General features: G+C 43.9%; 1 long non-coding RNA gene across 1 annotated transcript; it reads right to left on the reverse strand.

Moving 5' to 3' along the window:
- Nucleotides 1–87: 87 nt before the first annotated feature.
- LOC137352284 (uncharacterized) lies at nucleotides 88–21,564 on the reverse strand. Its single transcript, XR_010969669.1, has 3 exons — nucleotides 20,787–21,564; nucleotides 10,524–10,617; nucleotides 88–547 (listed from the first exon to the last, which is right to left on the reverse strand). It is a non-coding gene; the product is annotated as an uncharacterized lncRNA (long non-coding RNA).
- Nucleotides 21,565–25,553: the final 3,989 nt, after the last annotated feature.

Consider the following 25,553-nt stretch of genomic DNA (forward strand, 5'->3'; position numbering starts at 1 on the left):
CATGGAGTAGCTCAACGCAAAAAATATTTTTATCAAAAATAATTTTTATTCTGTAACTGAACACAGATTTGCAAAAAACTCCAGAAAAAGTGTGTATGCAGGGTAAAAGTCTTGAACCTGAGCAATGAGCTTACAAAAGCAGTGTAGACTGCGGTATAGAACACAATATTGTTAGAATTTCTACTCTACTTGGGTGTGCTTAAGGCACATTACAAACAGCCATTAAAATAATAGAAATTGAAGAATCTGAACTGATAAATGATACTAAGGTGTGTATATAGTTGATAGGGTCAGAAAAATCTGTCAGAACAGTTGATAAATATTGCTTTATCAAAGATTGAAATTATATTCTAAGTACAAGTATGTTTTTTATAAAAAACACCTGTTTGAAAGAAATTATGAAAAAAGTTTATCTTTACTTTCGAACATTAATTTCCTGTAGCAGTTGAAATTCTTGCAGATGGAGTTAGCTGTTGACTCACAACTCTTCATTTTCTAGCTCTTCAAAACTTGGACCACTTTGGATAATAGGATCTTTCTTACGCAACTTTAAAAACAGAAATATGTATATTTGATCACTTTCTAAACAGGATATATTGAAAATAGAGAAAAAAAAGAAAAAGGAGGCTCGACAACGTATGGCACAATACATGGAGTTCCAGATTTGGGAAGTGAGACTTTAGATGATTTTTTAAACAATTATATTCATTGAGATACCAATGCCTATTGATTTCCACATAAACTATAGATCTTCAGATTTCAAATACAAAAAATATGATAAAATAATGGGCCTGAAATTCCATGGGGGTTTCACCCATCTTCTACAGTAAATCAGGAAGTGATCAACCATTTCTATGGGGACTTTGCCAGTCTCTTACCAGATATACATTGGAAGATCTGTTCTCGAAGTACTTTATGATATTTAAGTCCTGGGACTAACAGATAATATGGGAACTATTAGGCTCATTGAATTTATAACAGAAATTGTGTCACACACCAAGTTCCAGGCTCACCAGACTTGGAACATTTTAGTCCAAAATGTAGAAAAATTAATTTTTGAGATCTAATTTTATCTTAAAGAATTCTTAAATGAGGAAGCTAGGCTATCCCACAACCAACAGATCAGATCAAAGCTCTGCAGTTCTGCCACATCCAGTCGTGAATGGAGGTGGACAATTAAACAACTAACCAGAGGAGGAGGCTCCACAAACATTCACATCTTTAATGATAGGGGAGCCCAGAAGGTCAGCGCAAAAGGCAAGCCTGAAGCATTTGCAACCATCTTCAGCCAGAAGTGCAGAGTGGATGATCCATTTCGGCCTCCTCCTGAGGTCCCTAGCATCACCAATGCAGTCTTCAGCCAATTCAGTTTCTTCCATGTGATATCATGAAATGGCTGAAGGCACTGGATACTGCAAAGGCTATGGGTCCTGACAACATACAGACTATAGACTTATGCTCCAGAATTAGCTGCACCACTCGCCAAGCTGTTCCAGTTACGGCTCCATTACAGCTGTGACACTGGCATCTACCCAACAATTTGGAAAATTGCCCAGGTATGTCTTGTCCACAAAAAGCAGGACAAATCCAATCTGGCCAATTACTGTCCCATCAGTCTACTCTCGATCAGCAGAGTAATGGAAGGTGTCATTGACAATGCTATCAAGCAGCACTTAATCAGCAATGACTTTCTCACCAATGCTCAATTTGGCTTCCGCCAGGGCTCCAGACCTCATTACAGCCTTGCTGCAAACATGGACAAAAAAGTTGAATCAAGAGGTAAGGTGAGAGTGACTACCCTTGACATCAAGGCAGCATTTGACCAAGTGTGGCATAAAGGAGCCCTAGCAAAATTGAAGTCAATGGGAATGAGGGGGAAAAGTCTCCACTGGTTGGAGTCACACCGAAGACAAAGGCAGTTGGTTGTGGTTGTTGGAGGCCAAACATCTAAGCCCCAGGACATTGTTGCAGGAGTTCCTCAGGGTAGTGTTCTAGGCTCAACCATCTTCAGCTGCTTCGTCAAAGACCTTCCCTCCACCATAAGGTTAAAAGTGGGGGGTTTTCACAGTCTTCAGTACCATTCATAACTCCTCAAATACTGAAGCCGTCCATGTCCATATGCAGTAGGACCTGGACAACATTCAGGCTTGGGCTGATAAGTGGCAAGTAACATTTGTGCTACACAAGTGCCAGGTAATGACCATCTCCAACAAGAGAGAATCTAACTATCTTCCCATGACATCGAACAGCCTTACCATCACTGAATTCCCCACCCAATCAATGTCCTGAGGGCTACCGTTGATCAGAAACTTAACTGGACCAGCCATATAAATACTGTGACTACAAGAGGAGGTCAGAGGCTAGGAATTGTGTGGTGAGCAACTCATGCCCTGACTCTCCAAAGCCTGTCCACCATCTACAAGGCACAAGTAAGGAGTGTGATGGAATACTCTCCACTTGCCTGCATGGGTGCAGCTCCAACACTCAAGAAGCTCGACACCATCCAGGACAAAGCAGCCCGCATGATTGGCACCCCATCCACAATCTCCCTCCACCACCGACGCACAGTGGCAGCAATGTGTACAATCTACAAGATGCACTGCAGAAATGCACCAAGGCTCCTTTGACAGCACCTTCCAAACCCGTAACCTCTAACAACTAGAAGGACAGGGGCAGAAAATGCATGGGAACACCACCACCTGCAAGTTCCCCTCCAAGTCACACACCATCCTGACTTGTAATTATAGCGCCGTTCCTTCGCTGTCACTGGGTCAAAATCCTGGAACTCCCTTGCAACAGCACTGTGGGTTAACCTACCTCACACAGACTGCAGCAGTTCAAGGTGGAGGCTCACCACCACCTTCTCGGGGCAGTTAGGGATGGGCAATAAATGCTGGCCTCACCAGTGACGCCCGCATCCCACGAATAAATAAAAAAAAATCAGATGTTGTAATTTAAATAAACACATTGACAGGGACTGTTAAAAAAAAATCTGAGAAGTCCACAGTATAATATTTCCTCTTTGCTACGTATAACAAATCCTGGGCCGGATTTTACAGCCCCCCCGACATCGCAGGTCGTGGTGGGGGGTGGGCGGAAAATGACTCTGGCAGAGGCCCACTACGGGGCGCACAACAGCTGTATCTAATCTGCAATATATACTAAATTGTGTTAGAATTAGTTGCTCACAGAAGATGCACCCACCTGCAAAGTGGGGCATGCATGCAAATTGCAGAAACAAATGCTATCTGTCTCAGATCCTGATGGCCCTGGAGTGTCTATGTGTGTCCTGCTAGAGCAAGACCCCAAAGATCCAGGTCCTCAAGGCTAAAAGTTGGGTTGCCCTGATTTTTGAGATCAGGGGTCACAATTTGTGACCTTTTTTTAAAATTCGTTCAGCGGATGTGGGCATCACTTGCTATGCCAGTATTTGTTGCCCATCCTTAATTGCCCTGGAGAAGGTTGTGGTGAACTGCCTTCTTGAACTGCTGCAGTCCTTGGGGTCTAGGTACACCGACAGTGCTGTTAGGGAGGAAGTTCCAGGATTTTGACCCAGCAGCAGTGAAGGAACGGCGATATAGTTCCAAGTCAGGATGGTGTGTGGCTTGGAGGGGAACTTGCATCTGCTGCCCCTGTCATTCTAGGTGGTAGAGGTCGCAGGTTTGGAAGGTGCTGTTGAAGGAGTCTTGGTGAGTTGCTGCAGTGCATCTTGGAGATGGCACACACTGCTGCCACTGTGCGTCGGTGGTGAAGGGAGTGAATGTTGAAAGTGGTGGATGGGGTGCCAATGAAGCGGGCTGCTTTGTCCTGGATGGTGTCGAGCTTCTTGAGTGTTGTTGGAGCTGCACCCATCCAGGCAAGTGGAGAGTATTCCATCACACTCCTGACTTGTGCCTTGTAGATGGTGGACAGGGATTGGGGAGTCAGGAGGTGAGTTACCTGCCGTAGAATTACCAGCCTTTGACCTGCTCTTGTAGCCACAGCATTTATGTGGCTGGTCCAGTTCAGTTTCTGGTCAATGGTGACCCCCAGGATGTTGATAGTGGAGTATTCAGCGATGGTAATGCCATTGAATGTCAAGGGGAAATGGTTAGATTCTCTCTTGTTTGAAATGGTCGTTGCCTGGCAATTGTCCAGGTCTTTCGACATATGGATACTGGTTCAGTATCTGAGGAGTCGTGAATGGTGCTGAATCTTCTGCAATCATCAGCGAACATCCCCACTTCTGACCTTATGATGGAGGGAAGGTCATCGATGCAGCAGCTGAAGATGTTTGGGCCTAGGACACTACCCTGAGGAACTCCTGCAGTAATGTCCTGGGACTGAGATGATTGACCTCCAACAACCAAAACCATCTTCCTTTCTGCTAGGTATGACTCCAACCAGCGGAGAGTTTTCCCCCGATTCCCAATGACTCCAGTTTTGCTAGGGATCATTGATGCCATACTTGGTCAAATGCTGCCTTGATGTCAAGGGCAATCACTCTCACCTCATCCCTGGAGTTCAGCTCTTTTGTCCATGTATGGACCAAGGCTGTAATGAGGTCAGGAGCTGAGGGTCCTGGCAGAACCCAAAATGAGCATCAGTAAGCAGGTTATTGCTGAGCAAGTGCCACTTGATAGCCCTGTTGCACTTTGCTGGTGATCGGGAGTAGACTGATAGGGCAGTAATTGGCAGGGTTGGATATGTCCTGCTTTTGTGCACAGGACATATCTGGACAATTTTCCACATTGCCGGGTAGATGCCAATGTTGTAGCTGTACTGGAAATGCTTGGCTAGGGGCGTGGCTCCTTCTGGTGCACAGGTCTTCGGAACTAGTGCCGGAATATTGTCATGTCCCATAGCCTTTGCAGTATTCAGTGCCTTCAGCCATTTCTTTATATCACCTGGAGTGAATTGGATTGGCTGAAGACTGTCATCTGTGATGCTGGGGACTTCAGGAGGAGGCCGAGATGGATTATCCACTTAGCACTTCTATCTGAAGATGGATGCAAATGCTTCAGCCTTGTCTTTTGCACTGATATGCTGGGCTCCCCCATCGTTGAGGATGGGGATGCTTGTGCAGCCTCCTCCTGTTAGTTGTTTAATTATTCACCACCATTCATTACTGGATGTGCAGGACTGTAGAGCTTAGATCTGAACCATTGGTTGTGGGATCACTAAGCCCTCTCTTATTGCATGCTGCTTCTGCTGTTTTGCATGAAAGTAGTAATGTGTTGTAGCTTTACCAGGCTGATACCTCATTTTTAGGTATGCCTGGTGTTGCTCCTGGCATGCCCTCCTGCACTCTTCATTGAACCAGGGTTGGTCCCCCGGCTTGATGGTAATGGGGATATGCTGGGCCATGAGGTTACAGGTTGTGGTTGAATACAATTCTGCTGCTGCTGATGGCCCATAGGACCTCATGGATGCCCAGCGTGGAGTTGATAGATCTGTTTGAAATCTATCCCATTTAGCATGGTGGTACCCTCAGTGCGAAGATAGGGATTTGTCTCCACAAGGACTGTGTGGTGATCACTCCTACCAATACTGTCATGGACAGATGCATCTGCGACAGGTAGATTAGTGAGGACGAGGTCAAGTAGGTTTGTCCCCCTTGTTGGTTCCCTCACCACCTGCTGCAGAGCAAGTCTAGCAGCGATGTTCTTTCGGACTCGGCCAGCTTTTCAGTAGTGGTGCTACCGAGCCACTCTTGGTGACGGACATTGAAGTCCCCACCTCCAGTACATTTTGTGCCCCTGCTACCCTCAGTGCTTCTTCCAATTGGTGTTCAACATGGAGAAGCACTGATTCATCAGCCGAGGGGAGGCAGTAGATGATAATCAGCAGGAGGTTTCCTTGCCCACATTTAACCTGATGCCAGGAGACTTCATGGAGTCCAAAGACAATGTTGAGGACTCACAGGACAACTCCCTCCTGACTATATATCAGTGTGCTGCCACCTCTGGTGGGTTTGTCCTGCCAGTCGGACAGGACATACCCAGGAACGGTGATGGTCGTGTCTGGGACATTGTCTGCAAGGTATGATTCCGTGAGTATGATTATGTCAGACTGTTGCTTGATTAGTCTGTGGGACAGCTCTCCCAATTTTGGCACAAGTCCCCAGATGTTAGTAAGGAGGACTTTGCAGGGTCGACAGGGCTGGGTTTGCCATTGTCATTTCCGGTGCCTAGGTTGATGCTGGGTGGTCTGTTGGTTTCATTCCTGCCCATGCCCATGCAGATCAAGATGGGCATCACCCAATTTTCATGTACCCACCTCATCTATATGATTGCAATGTCGGTCCGAGCGGCTCCAGTGCTACTGTCTGCTCCTCTAAACTGCCTGAAGCTTCTGTGCACAGCAGGGGAGCTGGCAGTGTTCTTTGCCATTATGCGGTACAGCCAGCCTGCTCTTTTAAAAGACAGACTGTACCTTCAAGGGAAGCTGCACAAAAAGATTGCTGCAATGTAAATTATTGCAAAATGATCACCAAAGGGTTCCAGAGTACCAATGTGGTGCTGGACCCATTGGTGGTACAGCTGGGCAGAAGGAGAGACATCACAATTCTGCAGCGGGCCAGCCGGCACTCAAAGACCATTCTCAGAAGGGAATGGGAGCAGATGGCCAAGGACGTCAACTCCCAGAGTGTGGACGTGAGGACCAGGCAGCTGAGGCACAAAAAGTCTAATGTCCTCGCGTGATTGGTCAAGGCCAGTGAATGCATCTGTATAACATCTCCTACCTACTGCAACACCAACACATTAGTGAACCAGATGGGTTTTTACAACAATGGCATAATTACCAAGACTAGCTTTCAATTGCAAATTATTTTTATTAATTAATTGAATTTAAATTCCACCAGCTGCCACTGTGGGATTTGAACCTGTATCCCCAGGGAATTAGCCTGTGCCTCTGTATTACTAGTCCAATGACATTGTCACTACGCCACTGTCTCCCCTGATGCTGCATAGTGTGCTAATCATCTGGAATTGCTCAGCCTTTAGTGTCATGATGACTCATATCCCTCTCCACTTTTTTCTCGGTCCATCTGAAGACATTGGGGGTAACATTGGATAAGGTCTGAAAATGGGTGCAGGAAATATGATGCACGATTAACCCACTAAAATAAAAGCAAAATACAGCAGATGCTGCAAATCTGAAATAAAAACAGAAAGTGCTAGAAATACTCAGCAGGTCAGGCAGCATCTGTGGAGAGAGAAGCAGAGTTAACGTTTCAGGTCTGAAAGGTCATAGACCTGAAATGTTAACTCTGCTCCTCTCTCCACAGATGCTGCCTGATCTTCTGAGTATTTCCAGCGCGATTAACCCATGGCTGTTCATTCTGATGCAGGCAGCATACAAACTTTGTGCTGCCTGCTAATTTAAAGGATAAGTAGCCAGCTGCCCAATGCTAACCATGTTAACCCTACTTCAGTAGGGGGCCCCATGTTCGTGTGAGCACCACTTAAATCTAGCCTGCACTACTTAAAGCCAGCTTGCACCTCTTAAAGGGAGATTCATTTTGGCTGCAACAGGTGATGGAACTGGTTGCAGGTGATATCTTGAACAAGAAGAATGAAAATGGTACAACAGAGCAGAGAGCATTCTCCAAAGTTCTCTGATGCAGCACTGGAGGCATTGGTGCAGGAAGTGGACAGGAGGAGAAAGGTCTTCTACCCACAGGGGGCCAGGAGGCCATCTAGACAGATAGCCATCTCTGTCAATGCAAGCAGTCTAGCCCCGAGGACCTGGATGCAGTGCAGGAAGAAGTTTACAGACCTCACACGAGTGGCCAAGGTCAGTGGATGCATCTTCAAATGCCATATCCTTACAAATGAACCACCAGCCTCACTCACAGCTCCATTCATCACAACCACCCTCACTCACCAATATTCTCTATGAAGCAAGACTCATACCTAGCATTCATAGCTTCATCTCATTCATGCACACATCACTGCTGCAAGCCTTACATCCACATATCTTAGCTTGCATACGGACATTCAACTATGATATGCACATCCAAACATAGTGCACCACATCACAGACGTGCTTCCCTCTCTCTCTTGCAGAACAAGGTGGTGCACAATGACAGGCAGCAACGTCTAATCGACAGAGGACAGATACAAGCTGCATGCCCTCATCCCCATTGAAGAGATGGTGTGAGCAATTATTGGTGTGGCCATGACTGAGGCTGTGGCCAGTGGCGAGGCTGAAATCTTAGATGATTGTATATTCCTGCCGAATTCACCTTCTCACATCCCATTTGCCCCTCATCGCACAATCACCTCTGATTACGCATGTACCTCTTGCTTTCCTCCAACTTTTCTCTCTGCAACCCTACCTTTGTGCCTTTCTCCTTTCAGGGGAGATATGGTCCAGTGGTAATGTAATTGAGCTAGTGGCCCAGGCTAATGCCGTGGGGATATGGGTTCAAATCCCACGACAGCTGGTGGAATTTAACTTTGATTAATTAATAAATACAATTTAATTAATTTTAAAAATCTGGAATTAAAAACTAGTCTCAGTAATGGTGCCACAAAATCTTCGTTGATTGTCATAAAAACTCATCTGGTTCACTAATATCCTTTAGGGAAGGAAATCAGCTATAAGAAAGAAAGAGTTAATGTTTCAGGTCTGTGACCTTTCAGACCTGAAATAACTCTTTTTCTCTCTCCACAGTTGTGGCCAAAACTGCTGACTATTTCCAGCACTTTCTGTTTTTATTTCAGATTTCCAGCATCCGCAGTATTTTGCTTTTATTAAGGAAATCTGCTGCCCTTAACTTGTCTGACCTACATGTGACTCCAGACCCACAGCAATGTGGTTGACTCTTAACCGCCCTCTGAAATGGCCTAGCAAGCCACTCAGTTGTCAAGGGCAATTAAGGATGGCAAAAAATACTGGCCTTGCCAGTAACACCCACACACCATGAACAACAAAAAAAGATACCCAAAAATTGCCACTGGGCCAGGCAGTAGCGTGGAAGTGTGAAGTGCAAAAGAAGCAGGAGACTGATGATGACGAAATACTGTCACTCAATCTCACACCTCAGATACTGCCACTGCACATTCTTTTGAGGGTAGAATAAAGGCAAGACTTTATTTTATTTGGTCATGGGATGTGGGCATCACAAAATTAGCTTTTATTGCCTATCCTTAATTGCCCTTGGGAACTTGGTGGTGAGCTGCCTTCTTGAGCCACTGCAGTCCATGTAGTATAGGTACATCCGTAGTGCTGTTAGGTAGGGAGCGCCAGGATTTTGATCCAGCAACAGTGAAGGAAAGGGGATATAGTTCCAAGTCAGGTTTGTGTGTGACTTAAAGGGGAACCTGTAGGTGATGGTATTCCCATGTACCTGCACGTAGTGAATCACTACGCACATGTGGCGTGCAGGGCAAAAGGGTCATGCAAGTGCCAGCTCCCTGTAGGGCAAGGTTGCCCATAAATTCTGTTGCAGAGGACTCAGATGAGGACTTCAATAGGGCAGCATACAGAAAAAGGCTAATGGGCATGCACAGAGATGCTTGGTGCACTGACAAGCCTGCCAGAAATACTGATGTCATTGTCAAGGAGCATGGAGTAGTTTGGCACTGGGCTTTGCACAGACTTTGGAGCCCATCCTTTTCAGTATGGAAGTGGTGGCCAGCTCTTTGAGAACACTTGCAGATCCAACCATGATCCAGCATCTGATAGCTTATACCTCGGCTTCCATTGCAGCACATGCAGAAGTCATCCAATGTCTGAGTGCTGCAGTGGAATCTCAGATGGCAGTCATGCTTTGGTGTGTTTATCAAAACAACTTATGTCTGTTCAGTCCAAGACAGACTGTGGTGACAGATGTTGACAAGAGGCAAAAAAAATAATCAGTTGTCTTGGGGACAGTGTGAATTAGAGGCTTACTAGCAAAGTGAGCTGCCATAGTGGTGTGAAGAAGGATTCAAAGCCTGAGGATAGGCACTGACAACGGCCGCAGAGGGGCTCATCTTTCTGTAATTGCGCCTTTCTCTTGTTGCCGAGCAATCAAACTGTCTCTGAGACCGTGCATCTGTACAAAGGAGATGCTGATCGGCAGCTATAATGCTCATGCACATCGCAGCAGCATCTATGCAGCATCCACAGGCAGCTATCTGACTCAGATATAAGTACAGTACTTTGATCAGCTAGGCTGTGACAGGTGTCCATGTTTAGAGGTGCAAAATACGCCAAGTAAATAGGGCTTGATACATTGAAAGTGGTGCGTAGTTTGTAATTTTCAAGTGTCTTTCATTTGTATGTTATTTGGTACTGCCATGAAGTATACATTTTTGAAGGTGTCTGTCATTTGAAAGGGTATCTGCACTTAATTGCAAATGAAACCCTAACATATGAATAGATTATATCTATTGTTATGTTTGGAATATTATCATTAAGTTTTATGGTTTTTAACAATCTAAACAAAAATGTATAGATTCAAAGACAAATAATACTCCATTCTATTTTTTATATAATAAATCTTTAACCAGATTCATATCAAAAGTCCTAAGTAAATAGAAGTAACTTACTTCTCCCTTTTTGCCATTCCAGCGTTTCGCGGTTTTGATTTTAGGTAAGACATCATTTATTGGGGTCCTGGAAATATGTCCCATAGAAAGTTTTCTATTGATCAACAATAATGAAAACACAATGGTTACTTTCCTAAATTGGAAAGGAACTACTTCATAATTATATTTTTCTGTGCTTCACAATCAAAATATGTGAATACATCACATACCATTTTTACTGTTAAATGAAAATAAAATATTCATCATGCTACTTTACATTTTATGCATCTAATTTGAATTAGTTTTAATTATTGTACCATGTCATTTCAATAACTTTAAGACAGAATTTTATGATATATTAAAACAGCCATTGTTTCAACAAAGAACTTAATAAAACCATGCAAACTGATTCTGACTTAAAAGACCTGGTCTAAAGAAAATGGGTTACTGTAGCAAAAACTCATGTTTGCAAAATATTTTCAGATCAAATTTAAACATAATGGCCTGGAATGTGCAGCAGTAATAATGTCAGCACTCACCATTATTACTGTGTAAACTGAGAGCAACTTCTGATGTCTGCACATGCATAATTAAGCGTAGAAATCCAGAAGTTGATGTCAGTGATACCCTGCTCCTCCACAGGATATGCCATTGCCGTCTCCACAGATGGAATCAACAAAGAATTACTGATTTGACATGAACTTCACTACTTACGCACTATTCTCTCTGGAAAAAAACAATGAAAATATTAAGCCATGCTCAATCAGGAATAATTGAGTTTTTAATGGCATACTTTGTCGTCAATACTGCTGAAAAACCTCTCTAGCTCTGAAAAACTAATTTCATAAGTGTAGAGTCTCATTCCTTCCAACGAACATTTAAAAATTGAAGATTTAAAAAATATATATTTTATTTTTTGAAGTTTGTTTTATGATATTTAACCTTCTCCCTTCCTTGTATGGCCCAATCTTAATTTGCTTTCTGTACGATAATTTAAATGTGAACTAGATTCCCTTCTTTTCACTTCCTGCTTTGCTGCCGGTGAGAATTCTTCATTCCAATTGGCAATTCAGTCTGCCTGCTTCCTGCCCTGTTGCTGTATGCCACAGGTCCTTTATAGATGTCACGAAATTCAAAGTGACATTGGAATAGAGGAAATCTACACTCTAGCAGCTGTGAGCAGCTTTTATCAAGGTCAACGATAAGTACTGCCCTTCCACCGCTGACCACAAAATCTGAGCCATTAATGAATAGACAGTAACAATTTTTATAATTTACTGTCAACTTTTTTTTACAATACTGAAAACCCATGTCACAAACTGCTATTTGTTAAAGTCTTACATCATGCACAGTCAATATCTTTATTACCACTGAAAACACAACTGTTGTATCGAATTGGTCGGAATTTTACGTCTCTCGGGAACGGGCTAGGAAGGAGAAGGGTTGTAAAATTGAGTGGGGGGGTGGTGCCTGTTCCTGTCTCCTATCTGCCCCTGCTGCTGTGTTAACAGTGGTGGGGGAGGTGGCAAACGACTCACCTGCCCCAGGCCAATTGAGGCCTTAAAGTGGCCAATTATTTGCCACTTAAGGGCCTCCTCCCGCTGCTACTGGTATATTAGCAGTGTCAGATGGGCACTTCACCGGAGGAGGCCGCCCAGTAATACCTGGCAGCCTCCTGGCGGGCTGGGGAGGGGGCCTTCCTGATTGGGCACCCTGAGCCCCATGCCACCCCCGCTGAAACACCTCCCCTCCCGCCCTCTCGATTGCAAAACCTCCAGCTCCCACCTCGCTGGGGCCCAGCTGAATGTGCCCGATGAGGCTCGATCCCCACTTACCTTTGCGGCGCCGCCACTATTGTTGCTGGTCCTAGCTGGGTGCAGTCCCAGCAGTGGCTACCACTCCCAGTGGTGCTGCTAGGAATGAAGATTTTCCAGCCTTCTTGGAGGTGTGACTTTCTGCCACAGAGCGGCAATTAAGAGCCTGGGCCATGGAAAATTGCTGTATGGCTTCCAGGCCCAGTGGAGGTCGGCTTTCCCTAACTTTTTAGCTGCAATCTAAAATTCCGGCTATTATTTCAGCAACTGATTGATACACAGACAAAAGGAAATTGATACATATGGTACCATCTCAATCAACTTAAATCAGTAATACAATCTCAGGCTTCATTTGACAATAGATGAATACTCCTGTTTTGGTACTTTTAATTTATATCATCTAGACCCTTTTATTAGATTACAGCCATGTGCTTCACACAAAGATATCTAGTATTCTAAAATATTGTATTTGTCCATACACATACAGGTAGCATTAGGATTTGGTTTAATCTCATATGATTAAGGCTTTTGCTTTCTTTTTAAATTGGGGATTTGTAGTGTAAGTAGAAATAGTGAAATGGTTGAACTGTTCATTTCCAGGATGCTATCATGCAAATACAGGAACTTCATGACGTTCAATGCATTTCAAGGGTGAGGCAGACAGATGCCATTTTCGCGAAGCTAGTGGCAAGTGGTGCATTTTGGGCAGCATTGTTTGGATTTCTGGGTTTAATCATGCATATGTCCTTGCCTGAAGTTGCTGCAGCGTTTGTATATAAATAACGGCACAATTAATTTGACATCAAATTATGAGCCATTATCTATCATGCTAATTTCTATATTCTAAGTGGCTGGACCCTACCTTAAATTTATGATCGTTTTAGTCATGTCCTAATAAAGTTTATTAAAACTATACACCTGTACAGTAATTTTTACCTCATTGTATATTTCTTTAAATAATCAAACTTGCAAATAAATTTAAAAATGTACTTCATTTGTTAGCCCTTGATAAGTGCAACTAATTCAGTAAGCTTGATAATGAATTTCTAGAAAACCAGATTTGAATAGCAGCTGCAACTGGATCATAAGGTTCCATATAACCACCTTTACAACTGTAATGCTGATAGGACCAGTATTTATTTACTTAAATCAAATTACTTCGGGTTCTGCTTTGCCTAAACTCTTGGGTGTAAATCTATGCTAGCATATTACTAGCTTAAATACAAGAAACTTGTGCGAGTTGGTTTTTTCTTGGGGGCAAGTGAGTGGCAGAAGATTTTAGCACACATATATCGAAAGTGACAAACAATCAAGGAAATTTGTGCATACAATTGTTTTGGTGCAAAACTAACATAAATCAGTTATGCACAAATTTCCACAGGAAAATAATGGCCCAACTTCACTCTTACATTGTAGTAACCCATTGAAAAGTTTCAGAAATCCCGGGCCATTGTCTCATAGAACTAGTGTTAAGAGAAAGCATCTAGAGATCAGTGCAAAAACATACACAGTTGGGCAAATCTGTGGCAGATGAAGTTCGATGTGGGGAAGTGTGAAGCCATACGCTTTGGATCCAAGACAGACAAATAGTAATATTTTCTGCATGGCGAGGGACTAGGAACAGTGGACGAGCAAAGGGAACTGGATGTCTAGGTACACAAATCACTAAAAGTGAGCAGGTATAAAAAGTAATGAAAAAGGCTAATGGAATGCTCACCTTTATCTCAAGAAGGGGCTGGATACAAAGGGGAGGTACTTATGTTTCTGTTGTATATCACCTTGGCCAGACTCCATTTGGAGTACGATGATCAGTTTTGGGCACCACACCCTCAGGAATAATATATTGGCCTTGGAGGGGGTGCAGTGCAAATTCAGCAGAATGATATGGCATGAAGAGTTAAGTTATAAGGATAGGTTGCATAAACTTGGCTTGTATTACCTTGAGTTTAGATATTGAGTAGTGATCTTTTTAGGTGTTTAAAATTATAAAAGGAATTGCTCGGGTAGATACAGAGAAGCTATTTCCTCTGGTGGGGGAATCTAGAAGAAAGAAACACAATCTTAGAGCTAGGCCATTCAGTAGTGAAATCAGGAAGTCTAAGGGCAAGGAAATCTTTAATTTCATCCACAAAAGGGGGCTCTGGATGTTGGGTCAATTGAAATTTTCAAGATTGAGATTGACAGATTTCTAACAGGTGAGGGTATTAAGGGATATTGCTCAAAGATGGATAAATGGAATTGAGGTACAGATTGGCCATTATCTAAATGAAAGGTGGAAAAGGCTTGAGCAGCAGAATGTCACAATCCTTTACTAGGGTTCCCAACCTTCCTGCTTTTGGCAGGAGATTCCCAGAATGGGTATCCCTAGCACAACTGCTGGTGATTTGGGAGAAAGGTCCTTATATGCATAGTTTGCATATGGCACAGTGCCCCAGCTATCACGGCTTGCAGTCAATCTGCATTGACTGGCCCCTGCGATCACCTCACTATTCACAACATACTGCTTTCTTGCTGGTATGAGGATGGTGATTTTAGGGTCAATGAAAATCACCTGGAAACACCGTGGCTGGGATTTCATGCTTGTGATGGGGGTCTTGGCATTTGGAAAAAGCGATGCCGAGAACCCCACGTCGCCTCTTCTCCAGAAGGCCCACCGAATCTAGCACCACTCAGGCACTTAAATGGACAGCAGTGAGCCTTCCACAGGATCAAGGACCCTGTCGCCAGAAGTTCTGCCCTTGGAGAGCTGCCGGCCAATCAGAGACCGGCAGCTCTTCCACTGAGCAGTGCCATTACAAGGACTGAAGCTGGGTTTCACCGGCGGGCTATGGGAGTCAGTGAATTGAATAGGTTTGGTTTTGATTTTATTTATTATTTTTATAACATTATTGTAAAAAAAGTCATAAAATGATACAAAATCTTTAGCAATTATTTATTTAGCTGATGTTTTAGTTGAATCATTGGAATTTCCTTGGTATTTCTCATTGCAGTCAACATCGTAGAAACATCACAGAAATAGCTTCAAACATTACTTGTCCTTAAATCTTTCTATTCTTTTGTATTCTTTCACTGATTCATAAATTATGTTATTCATCTCATTACAAAGCAAAAAGTCAAGTATTTTATTCGGATTTGGTGTTATTTAGACACTCAACTCAGGTGAATTGAATAACATTTGCAAACAGTGGGCTCATGTTACATGATCAAATGTCATGTGATTAAGCATCACATGATTGAATGCCACGTGATCAAATGTCACATCATCAAATCTCCAGGAATACATCAAACTGGAGTATACAACCTTATCCTGTTCTTTAGTTTTCTGAGAAGAGTGGTAGTAATCCTTCCGTCAGTGGCGAAAGGCTCGATTCCTTTTTTGGATGGAAAAGAATCATTAATGGGTGCCTCCTCTTTGTCTATTAGGTCTTAAACATTCCGCTTTTTAGACTTGGGTCCAATACAAGGTCCAACAATAAAGCCCTTTATGATCTATGGTGCTCTTGCACCCATTTAAGTGGTCACCTGTTCAGGTACTGCAATGGCAGCACTGCCTGAGTTTCCCTGGCCAAAAGGGACAAGCTTCTTCAAGCTGTCGATGATCCTGCAAGGAGGCACTTACCCTGAAGAGTTAACAGTTCACTTCCCAAACCAGATAACTGGGGTGGGGTCATGCTGGGTTTAGGGAAGTGCAGCAAGACCTGGACAACATCCAGGCTTGGGCTGATAAGTAGCAAGTAACATGTGCGCCACACAAGTGCCAGGCAATGACCATCTCCAACAAGAGAGAATCCAACCATTTCCCCTTGATGTTCAATGGCGTCATCACTGAATCTCCCACTATCAACATCCTGGGGGTTACCATTGACCAGAAACTGAACTGGACCAGCCACATAAATACTGTGGCTACAAGAGCAGGTCAGAGGCTAGGAATTCCGCAGCGAATAACCCACCTCCTGACTCCCCAAAGCCTGTCCACCATCTACAAGGCACAAGTCAGGAGTGTGATGGAATACTCTCCACTTGCCTGGATGGGTGCAGCTCCAACAACACTCAAGAAGCTCAACACCATCCAGAACAAAGCAGCCCACTTGATTGGCACCCCATCAACCACCTTCAACATTCACTCCCTTCACCACTGGTGCACAGTGGCAGCAATGTGTTGTCGTTGGCCGTCCCTCGATTCGAGAATGACATCTACTCAAGGTCACTAGTTTCTGCCATGGGTGTTCAGGTGACTGAACAGGCCTTTTCATGACCTGCAGATCTTTGGGCAAATGGGGCAGGACTTCCCACGAGGTAGTCGGATCCGGAATGCAGGATTTACTTCCTTTTCTTTCTCTGCTGCTGCTCTGTCTCATCATTAAGGCGCTTGAACTCAAAGTATGATGCAGCTTGATGGACAAGTTGTTGCCATTTTGAATGATCAAGTCAATGTTGACATGCTTCAAAGAGAGCTTGAGTGTCTTTGAAGTGTTTTCTGTGCCCTCCATGGAAAGCTGGCCATTTGAGAGATGAGAAAACAGAACCTGTGGGCGAGACGGTTTTCAGCCATACAGACACAGTGTCCAGTCCATCGAAGGAGTTTTACCTGAATGCTTGTGGAGCTGGCTTCAAGAAGGACACCAGTGTTTGTTCGATGGTCCTCCCATTGAATCCGGAGGATGCGGCGGAGGCATTGCTGATGGCATTTCTCCAGCATTTTTAAGTGTCGCTGATACACAGTCCAGGTCTCACTGCAGTACGGGAATGTGGTAACAACAACTGCTCTGTAAACTAGGACTTTTGTTGACTTGCGGAGATCTTTGTTGTCAAACACCCGCTGCCGTAGCATGTAGAAGGCTGAGCTGATGCAGCTGGTCCGGTGTTGGATCTCCTCGTCAATGGTGGCTCTTTGAGACAGGTGGTTGTTAAGGTATGGGAAGTGCTCAACATATTCCAAAGTCCCTCCTTCAACATATATGGGAGGTGGAATATTTTGATGACCAGGTGTGAGTTGATATTTGAGTTTTGTTTTGGCAACATTCAAGGACAGGCCAAATCTCTTGTATGCAGAATTGAAGAGATCAAGAGCAGCTTGCAAATCTGGTGCAGAGTGGGCAACAGCACTGCAGTCATGCGCAAACTGTAGATCATGTATGTTTATAGTGGTCAGTTTAGTTTTGGCACAGAGGCGACTGAGGTTAAAGGCTTTTCCATCTAGGCAGTATTTAATACTCTCACCAGAGAGCAGCTGATCCTCCACGAGGTGAATAGACTGTATTAGGTAGATTGTGAATAGTATGGGGGCTATCACACAGCCTTGCTTGACCCCAGTCTGGATTTTGAAGGCAGCTGTTTCGGATCTCCCACTCCAGACAGTTGCAGGCATATCATCATGGAGCAATTCCAGGATTGTGATGAAGTTTCTTGGACATCCAAATCTTTGGAACACAATCCACAAAGCTTTGCGATTTACTGAGTCAAATGCTTTGGTCAATGAATACAATGAAGAGTTCCTGGTGTTATTCTCGACATTCCTTTTCCTCCCAAATCCATAGGTTGAGTGCATGGAGTCTTGAAGTGAGCAAAAGCCCACCAGCTTTGAAGACCTCAGCTGTAATACCATTGGGGCTGCAGGCTTTGTTGTTTTTCATCATTTGATTGCATGTTGCAGCTCTCCCATCGATGGTGGTTCATACATGGATTCTACCACAGGATACTGGGGGATAGCCTGAAGAGTATCAGCTGCCACTGTGGATTCATGATTGAAGAGTTGTTGAAAATGTTCTTTCCAGCATTGACAGATGGCACTGTCACCCATAAGAGAGACACCATCCTGTAAGCGAAGGGGATTTTATCCATTTGATCTTGGTCTATAGATGGCCCTGGTGGCTTCAAAAAAGCTTTGCATATCATGATGGTTGGCATATTGTTGGCTCTCTCGGGCTTTCTCTTTCTGTTATAATGAGGTCATGCTGAGTATACTTTGTCAGCAGGAGGACACCATTTGCATTGGCTTTTCTCACCCCGTTTGTCCCAATGGTTCTTCTCCAGACATTAGAGTCACAGACAATCCTGGCAATAAAGTCCCCCAGAAGGATAATCTTCTCTTCTTTTGGGATGGCAGTATGGACTTCATCAAGGTTGGAACAGAACTTTTCCTTTACATCTTCATCAGAGTCAAGGGTCGGGGCATAAGCGCTGTTGACGGTGGCATATCGATTAAGGCTCAGCCATAGGTGAAATGTCATGAGCCTTTCAGTTATGCAGCTGGGGAGTTCTGGCAGTGCATCCAAGATCCTAATCCGGATGGCAAAACTAACTCTTTGAACACGAGGCTCACTGTCAGCCTTTCCTTTCCAGTAGAATGTGTATCCCCCTGTTTGTTCCTTCAGCTTTCCCTCTCCAGAAAGGCAGGTCTCACTGAGGTGATGTCAATTTGGAGTCTTGATAGCTCACATGATACGATTGCTGTTCTTCTTTCTGGACGGTCACTCTTGAGATTATACATGAGACATTCTGACATTTCAAGTTGCAAAATTTAAAGTTTTCTTTCTTTGACCATGAAGTTGGTGATCCTGCAAGTTCCCCAGCCAGGAGAAAATGGGACAGCCTATTTTTAGGGCACCTTTTCTAGGCCTCTCCCCATTTGGGGGGAGCAAAGGGTATCCTGAAGAGGACTGCTCAGTCACAGGTGCTATTGCCCAAAGATACCTCTGTCCCAACACAGCTGTCCAACGACCTTCATGCATCTGTTGCCTGTGTGCAGATTCTTGATAGGAACTCCCAGGTTCATAGCCCTGTCCCTGTTGCCAATTCTCCATCACCACAGGACTTGACAAATGGACCCTGGTAGAAGCCTGTGTATGACTTTGTTTAACTTGGGTACCTTGGGGCGCCATCATTGTCTACACGATCTTGACGGAATGTTGGTCAGATTTCAGCGATGTGTCGAACCACAATGACCGGGGCCACCTTGCTGCTGCAGCCTTCTTCCGCCTTCGCAGCTGGTGAGACACACAGTCTTCCTTCGCCTGTTCTGCTGTTGAGGAGTTTTGGACTGCACTTTTTCTGGCACCTGCCCCTGACCTTACTGCCATGGGCGACCCTACCAGGAGTAAAGAGCTCACAACGGCATTGCTCAAGGGATCGTTGGAGCTCACAAGACTTTCCACCACATCAAGATGGCGATCCACGGAGGACATCAGTGTGTACCATCTACAAGATGCACTGCAGCAACTCACCAAGGCTCCTTTGACAGCACCTTCCAAACCCACAACCTCTACCACCTAGAAGGACAAGGGCAGCAGATGCATGGGAACACCACCGCCTGCAAGTTCCCCTCCAAGCTAAACACCATCCTGACTTGGAACTATATCACCATTCCTTCAGTGTCTCTGGGTCAAAATCCTGGAATTCCCTTCCTAGTGGAACTGTTGGTATACCTACACCCAAAGGACTGCAGTGGTTCAAGAAGCCAGCTCACCACCACCTTCTCAAGGACAATGAGGGATGGACAATAATGCTGGCCTAAGCAGCGACGCCCACATCCAATGAACAAATAAAAAAAAAAGTGGCCAGAATTGGTGCTCTGACCCTCCTGTGGTGCTCTCAGGAAACTCCAGTTCTAATCCTTGCCTATGTGGATAACTTAGTAGCTTCATTTAGAGATCCTTATACATGCTTATCGAAAAAAACAAAGTGGGTTATATCAGCATATTTAGGGTCTGTGAAGAATAAACATTCCTTTTATAATGAAAAAAATCAAGATTTAAGGTATGTATTCTTAATTCAAAAATTTTCAAATGTTTTGAGATCAAGATCTGTACAAGGATTTCAACTCCCAAAAGCAAACTACTCAATGTATTTTATCTAGACAACAAATGGAACACAGTTGCAGTATCTCTCATCCGGCATTTGTACCCAATGTAGCTTGTGTCTGGTCAGTGAATTTATGAAGAAATGAAGTCCAAGTTAAAGATTACCAAATTAGCCATGAAAATAAGTTAATACGAAAAACAAGCAAGAAATTTTTGTGCAATTCATATTTTCTGAAATTTGTCACAAATTTAAAATCCCTTCAAGTCTGATATCACATATTCAAGATTCACTCAAGTCTTACAGTAACTAATTGAACTTAAACAGTATTTTTAAGGTTATTTTTGTAAAACTTTAACTTACACCTCATTTATTTTGACTTTAATTTAAAGTTAGTTAAATAATCTTAGTCTTCCTGTTTTTCTGTGCCTTCACCACATTCATTTCATTCATGGGACACATATCAATAAAATTGGTGTGGTATTGCTTTAAATGCTACAGTGTTGCTTTAAGGGGCATATCTTAAATGGCTGTCCATCACTCAGACAGGCTACATTGCACAGACCTTTGTGACCTCCATGCATTCACTGCAAGCAGCTAGAACAGTAACAAACAAGTAAAGGACTTTCTCAGTATTTCTGTGAAAGTTAGTATCTTCAAAAAAAGAACCTACCTTTTGGATTCACTGATCAAGTCCATGTGAATCACGTAACATGGTGGCAGCTGGTGGATGTTCAAAGTACCTCAAGTTTCTACAAAGCCTGGAAAGTGGAACCCAACCGCTTGCTACAGAAGTTCTGGAGTGAAGGTTTACAAGCTCACCAGGTTCGTCTGCAATCCTTGCGGCAGTATGGAAGTACGTTCAAATGACTCTGACATTGTTGGTGTCCAACACACTGCAGGTCCACATCGTCGAGATCGAGATCTACAGCTTTACTTTAAGGGAACGTGAGCCTGAATTTATTTGCAATTACAGTTTGCACTGGAAGCAATCCAATAAAAACTGACTCAGACGTGCGCAGTGGGCTGAAGCACCATTTTCGTTGACAGGCCATCGGATCGAGAGTTCAAAGGGGTGACTGATATATCACGAAGCGACTAGGCAGAATCACCTGTGCAGATAAATCCCCAAGCATTTGAGAAGGCCAGAAGACCTTCACAGCTGTTTTCCTTCTTCTGAAGGTCTCTGGTAAACCACAAAGAAAAAAGAATAAAGAGAAAACTTCAGCTCCTTTACTGACCTCTCCATCAATCAGGAGAGCTTAAAAGAAATACTATCACTAACCCTCTCTTCCCATCAACATTACAGAACCGCCTTTGTCTTTTTCATGCCCAAACCCCTCTTCAAGGGTGGGGCTTAAGAGTAGGTGCGGTCCAGGAGATAGCCGGTTTGGTACTCATGCCAAAATTGTCCTTTGTGAGTAGAGCCTAAATTCAGCGTATAGCCCGGGAGAGAACTCCTTTTTTAAAAAATCTGATTTGGAAATCGCCCTACATGGGTGGGGCCTCAGTACAGCGCACCATCACCCTTTGTGGGTGGGGCCTGGTAAGAGCGTATGAGCCCAGAGCCAGCACTACGTTCGACCTGCTTTTTCTCTACTGCTCCACTAGGCTGTGGCAGCCAGTGGTATTGCAGGCAGGGACACCTTTTTTTAAAAAAAGGCAGGAAGTTTTTTTTTTGAGTTTACGCAGCTGCAGTGAAAGCAGTAAAGCAGTTTCTTTTTTCACATCTACAGAGACAGCCAATACTACCAGTTAAAGGGTCAAACGCCATGGAACTTAACCCCAGGGACTGTCCAAGTTTAAATTTTTGTTCCTACCACTGATACTGTTCAACACAAAATGCCAACTAAATTTACGCCCCTGAATTGGAAGGCAGCAGACCTTCTCACTGAATTCAAACAATTCAGACAAAGAATGGAACTGTTTTCTTGAGTTGGCCATTTCCGAGCTAGAGAGACAAACAATCAAAGTCAAAACTACCACTGGAAATGAAGGCTTGCACAAGTTGAGTACATCCGATCTTTTGGAGGATGACTTAAAGGACTAGAGTAAAATATGGTCCACATTGGAAGGACAGTTGAAGGTCAAGCTCAATTTCAGAATACTTGAGTTTATGTTGTTCCAGCAGCAGCCAAAGGAGACAATAGACCAATTTGTGAGCTGATGTAGAGATAAGGGGTGTGACTGTGATTTTTCTGAAGCTCACCTAGATGACCATGTGTGCAGGAAGTGTATCCATCTGCAGCTACTGGCTACCCGCATTACAGAGCTGGAGCTGCGGGTGGATTCACTGTGGAGCATCCGCGATGCTGAGATCATTGTGGATAGCACGTTTAGCGAGGTGGTCACACCGCAGGCAAATGCTGCAAAGGCAAAAAGGGAATGGGTGACCACCAGGCAGAGTAGAGGAAGACAGGTAGTGCAGGCGTCCCCTGTGGCCAACCCCCTCTCTAACAGATATACCGATTTGGATATTGTTGGGGAGATGGCTCAGGGGAAAGCAGCAAGAGCCAAGTTCATGGCACCATGGGTGGCTCTGCAGCACAGGAGGGAAGGAAGAAGAGTGGCAGGGCTATAGTGACAAGGGATTCAATCGTAAGGGGAACAGACAGGTGTTTCTGTGGCCGCAAACGAGACTCCAAGATGGTATGTTGCCTCCCTGGTGCTCAGGTCAAGGATGTCTCTGAGTGGCTGCAGGGCATTCTGAGGGGGGAGGGTGAGCAGCCAGTTGTCGTGGTACATATCGGTACCAATGACATAGGTAAAAAAAAGGATGAGGTCCTCCAAGCTGAATATAGGGAGTTAGGGTGTAAATTAAAAAGTAGGAGCTCAAAGGTAGTATTCTCAGGAAGGTGGGACCAGTACAAGCTGGACGGGTTGCATCTGGGCAGGCCAGGGACCAATTTCCTCGGGGGGGGGGGTGGTGTTTGCTAGTGCTGTCGGGGAGGGTTTAAACTAGAATGGCAGGGGGATGGGAATCTGAGCTGGGAGACAGAGCAGGGGGAAACAAGGATAGAAATGAAAGACAGAAAGGTAAGAACAAAAGTGGAAGGCAGAGAAAACAAGAGCGAGAAACAAATGGGGCCATAGTGCAAAATAAAGCTAAGATGACTAACAATGTTAAAAAGACAAGTCTAAATGCATTGATTCTTAATGCGCAGAGCATTCGCAATAAGGTAGATGAATTAACAGCGCAAATAGATATAAATGGTTATGATATAGTTGCGATTACAGAGATATGGCTGCAGGGTGACCAAGGATGGGAACTGAACATCCAGGGATATTCAATACTTAGGAAGGACAGGCAAAAAGGGAAAGGAGGTGGGGTAGCATTGTTGGTAAAGGAGGAAATCAATGCAATAGTGAGGAAGAATATTGGCTCAGAAAATCATGTGGAATTTGTATGGATGGAGCTAAGAAACACCAAGGGGCAGAAAACATTGGTGGAGGTTGTCTATAGGCCCCCAAACAGTAGTGGAGATGTAAGGGATGGCATTAAACAGGAAATTAGAGATGCATGCAATAAGGGTACAACTGTAATAATGGGTGACTTTAATCTACATATAGATTGGTCAAACCAAATTAGCAATAATACTGTGGAAGAGGATTTCCTGGAGTGTGTACGTGACGGTTTTTTAGACCAATAGATTGAGGAACCAACTAGAGACCAGGCTATCCTAGACTGGGTATTGTGCAATGAGAAAGGGTTAATTAAAAATCTTGTTGTGTGGGGTCCCTTGGGGAGGAGCGCATCAATAGAATTCTTCATTAAGATGGAGAATGAAGGAGCTGAATCCGAAACTAGGATCCTGAATCTAAATAAAGGAAACTACAAAGGTATGAGGCGAGAGTTGGCTATGGTAGATTGGGGAACTTTACTAAAAGGGTTGACAGCGGATAGGCAATAGATAATATTTAAAGAACGTGTGCATGAATTACAACAATTATTCATTCCTGTCTGGCACAAAAATAAAACTAGAAAGGTAGCTCAACCGCAGCTTACAAAAGAAATTAGGGATAGTATTAGATCCAAAGAGGAGGCATATACAATTGCCAGAAAAAGGATTGGAGCAGTTTAGAATTCAGCAAAGGAGGACAAAGAGGTTGATTAAGCGGAGGAAAATAGAGAATAAACTTGCGGGGAACATAAAAACTGACTGTAAAAGCTTCTATAAATATGTGAAGAGAAAAAGATTAGTGAAGACAAATGTAGGTCCCTTACAGTCAGAAACTGGGGGAAGTATAATGGGGATCAAAGAAATAGCAGAACAATTAAACACCTACTTTGGTTCTGTCTTCACAAAGGAGGACACAAATAACCTCCCAGAAATGTTAGGGAACCAAGGGTCTAATGAGAGGGAGGAACTAAAGGAAATCAGTATTAGTAAAAAAAAAAGTACTAGGGAAATTAATGGGGTTAAAGGCTGACAAATCCCCAGGGCCTGATAATCTACATCCCAGAGTACTAAAGGAAGTGGCTCTGGAAATAGTGGATGCATTGGTGGTCGTCATCCAATATTTTATAGACTCTGGAGCAGTTCCTACAGATTGGAGGGTGGCAAATGTAACCTCACTATTTAAAAAAGGGAGAGAGAAAAACAGGGAATTACAGACCAGTTAGCCTTACGTCAGTAGTGGGGAAAATGCTAGAGTCTATTATAAAGGATGTGAAAGCAGAACACCTGGAAAGCATAAACGGGATTGGACAAAGTCAGCATGGGTTTACGAAAGGGAAATCATGCTTAACAAATCTATGGGAGTTTTTTGAGGATGTAACTAATAGAATAGATAAGGGAGAACCAGTGGATGTGGTGTATTTGGATTTTCAGAAGGCATTTGATAAGGTCCCACATAAGAGGTTAGTGTGCAAAATTAAAGCACATGGGATTGGGGGTAATATACTGGCATGGATTGAGAATTGATTGACAGAGAGGAAACAGAGAGTAGGAATAAACAGGTCTTTTTCCAGGTGGCAAGCAGTGACTAGTGGGGTACCGCAGGGATCAGTGTTTGGGCCCCAGCTATTCACAATATATATCAATGACTTGGATGAGGGAACTAAATGTAACATTTCCAAGTTTGGAGACGACACAAAGCTGGGGGTGAATGTGAGCTGTGAGGAGGATACAAAGAGGCTCCAATGTGATTTGGACAAGTTGGGTGAGTGGGAAAATGTATGGTAGTATAATGTGGATAAATGTGAGGTTATCCACTTTGCTTGTCAAAACAGAAAGGCAGATTATTATCTGAATGGTGACAGATTGGGAAAGGGGGAGCTGCAACGAGACCTGGGTGTCCTTGTACATCAGTTGCTGAAAGCAAGCATTCAGGTGCAGCAAGCAGTTAGGAAGTCAAATGGTATGTTGGCGTTCATGCAACAGGATTTGAGTACAGGAGCAAGGATGTCTTACTGCAGTTATACAGGGCCTTGGTGAGA

Source organism: Heterodontus francisci, chromosome 3, assembly GCF_036365525.1.
Source record: "Heterodontus francisci isolate sHetFra1 chromosome 3, sHetFra1.hap1, whole genome shotgun sequence".
Taxonomy (NCBI): domain Eukaryota; kingdom Metazoa; phylum Chordata; class Chondrichthyes; order Heterodontiformes; family Heterodontidae; genus Heterodontus; species Heterodontus francisci.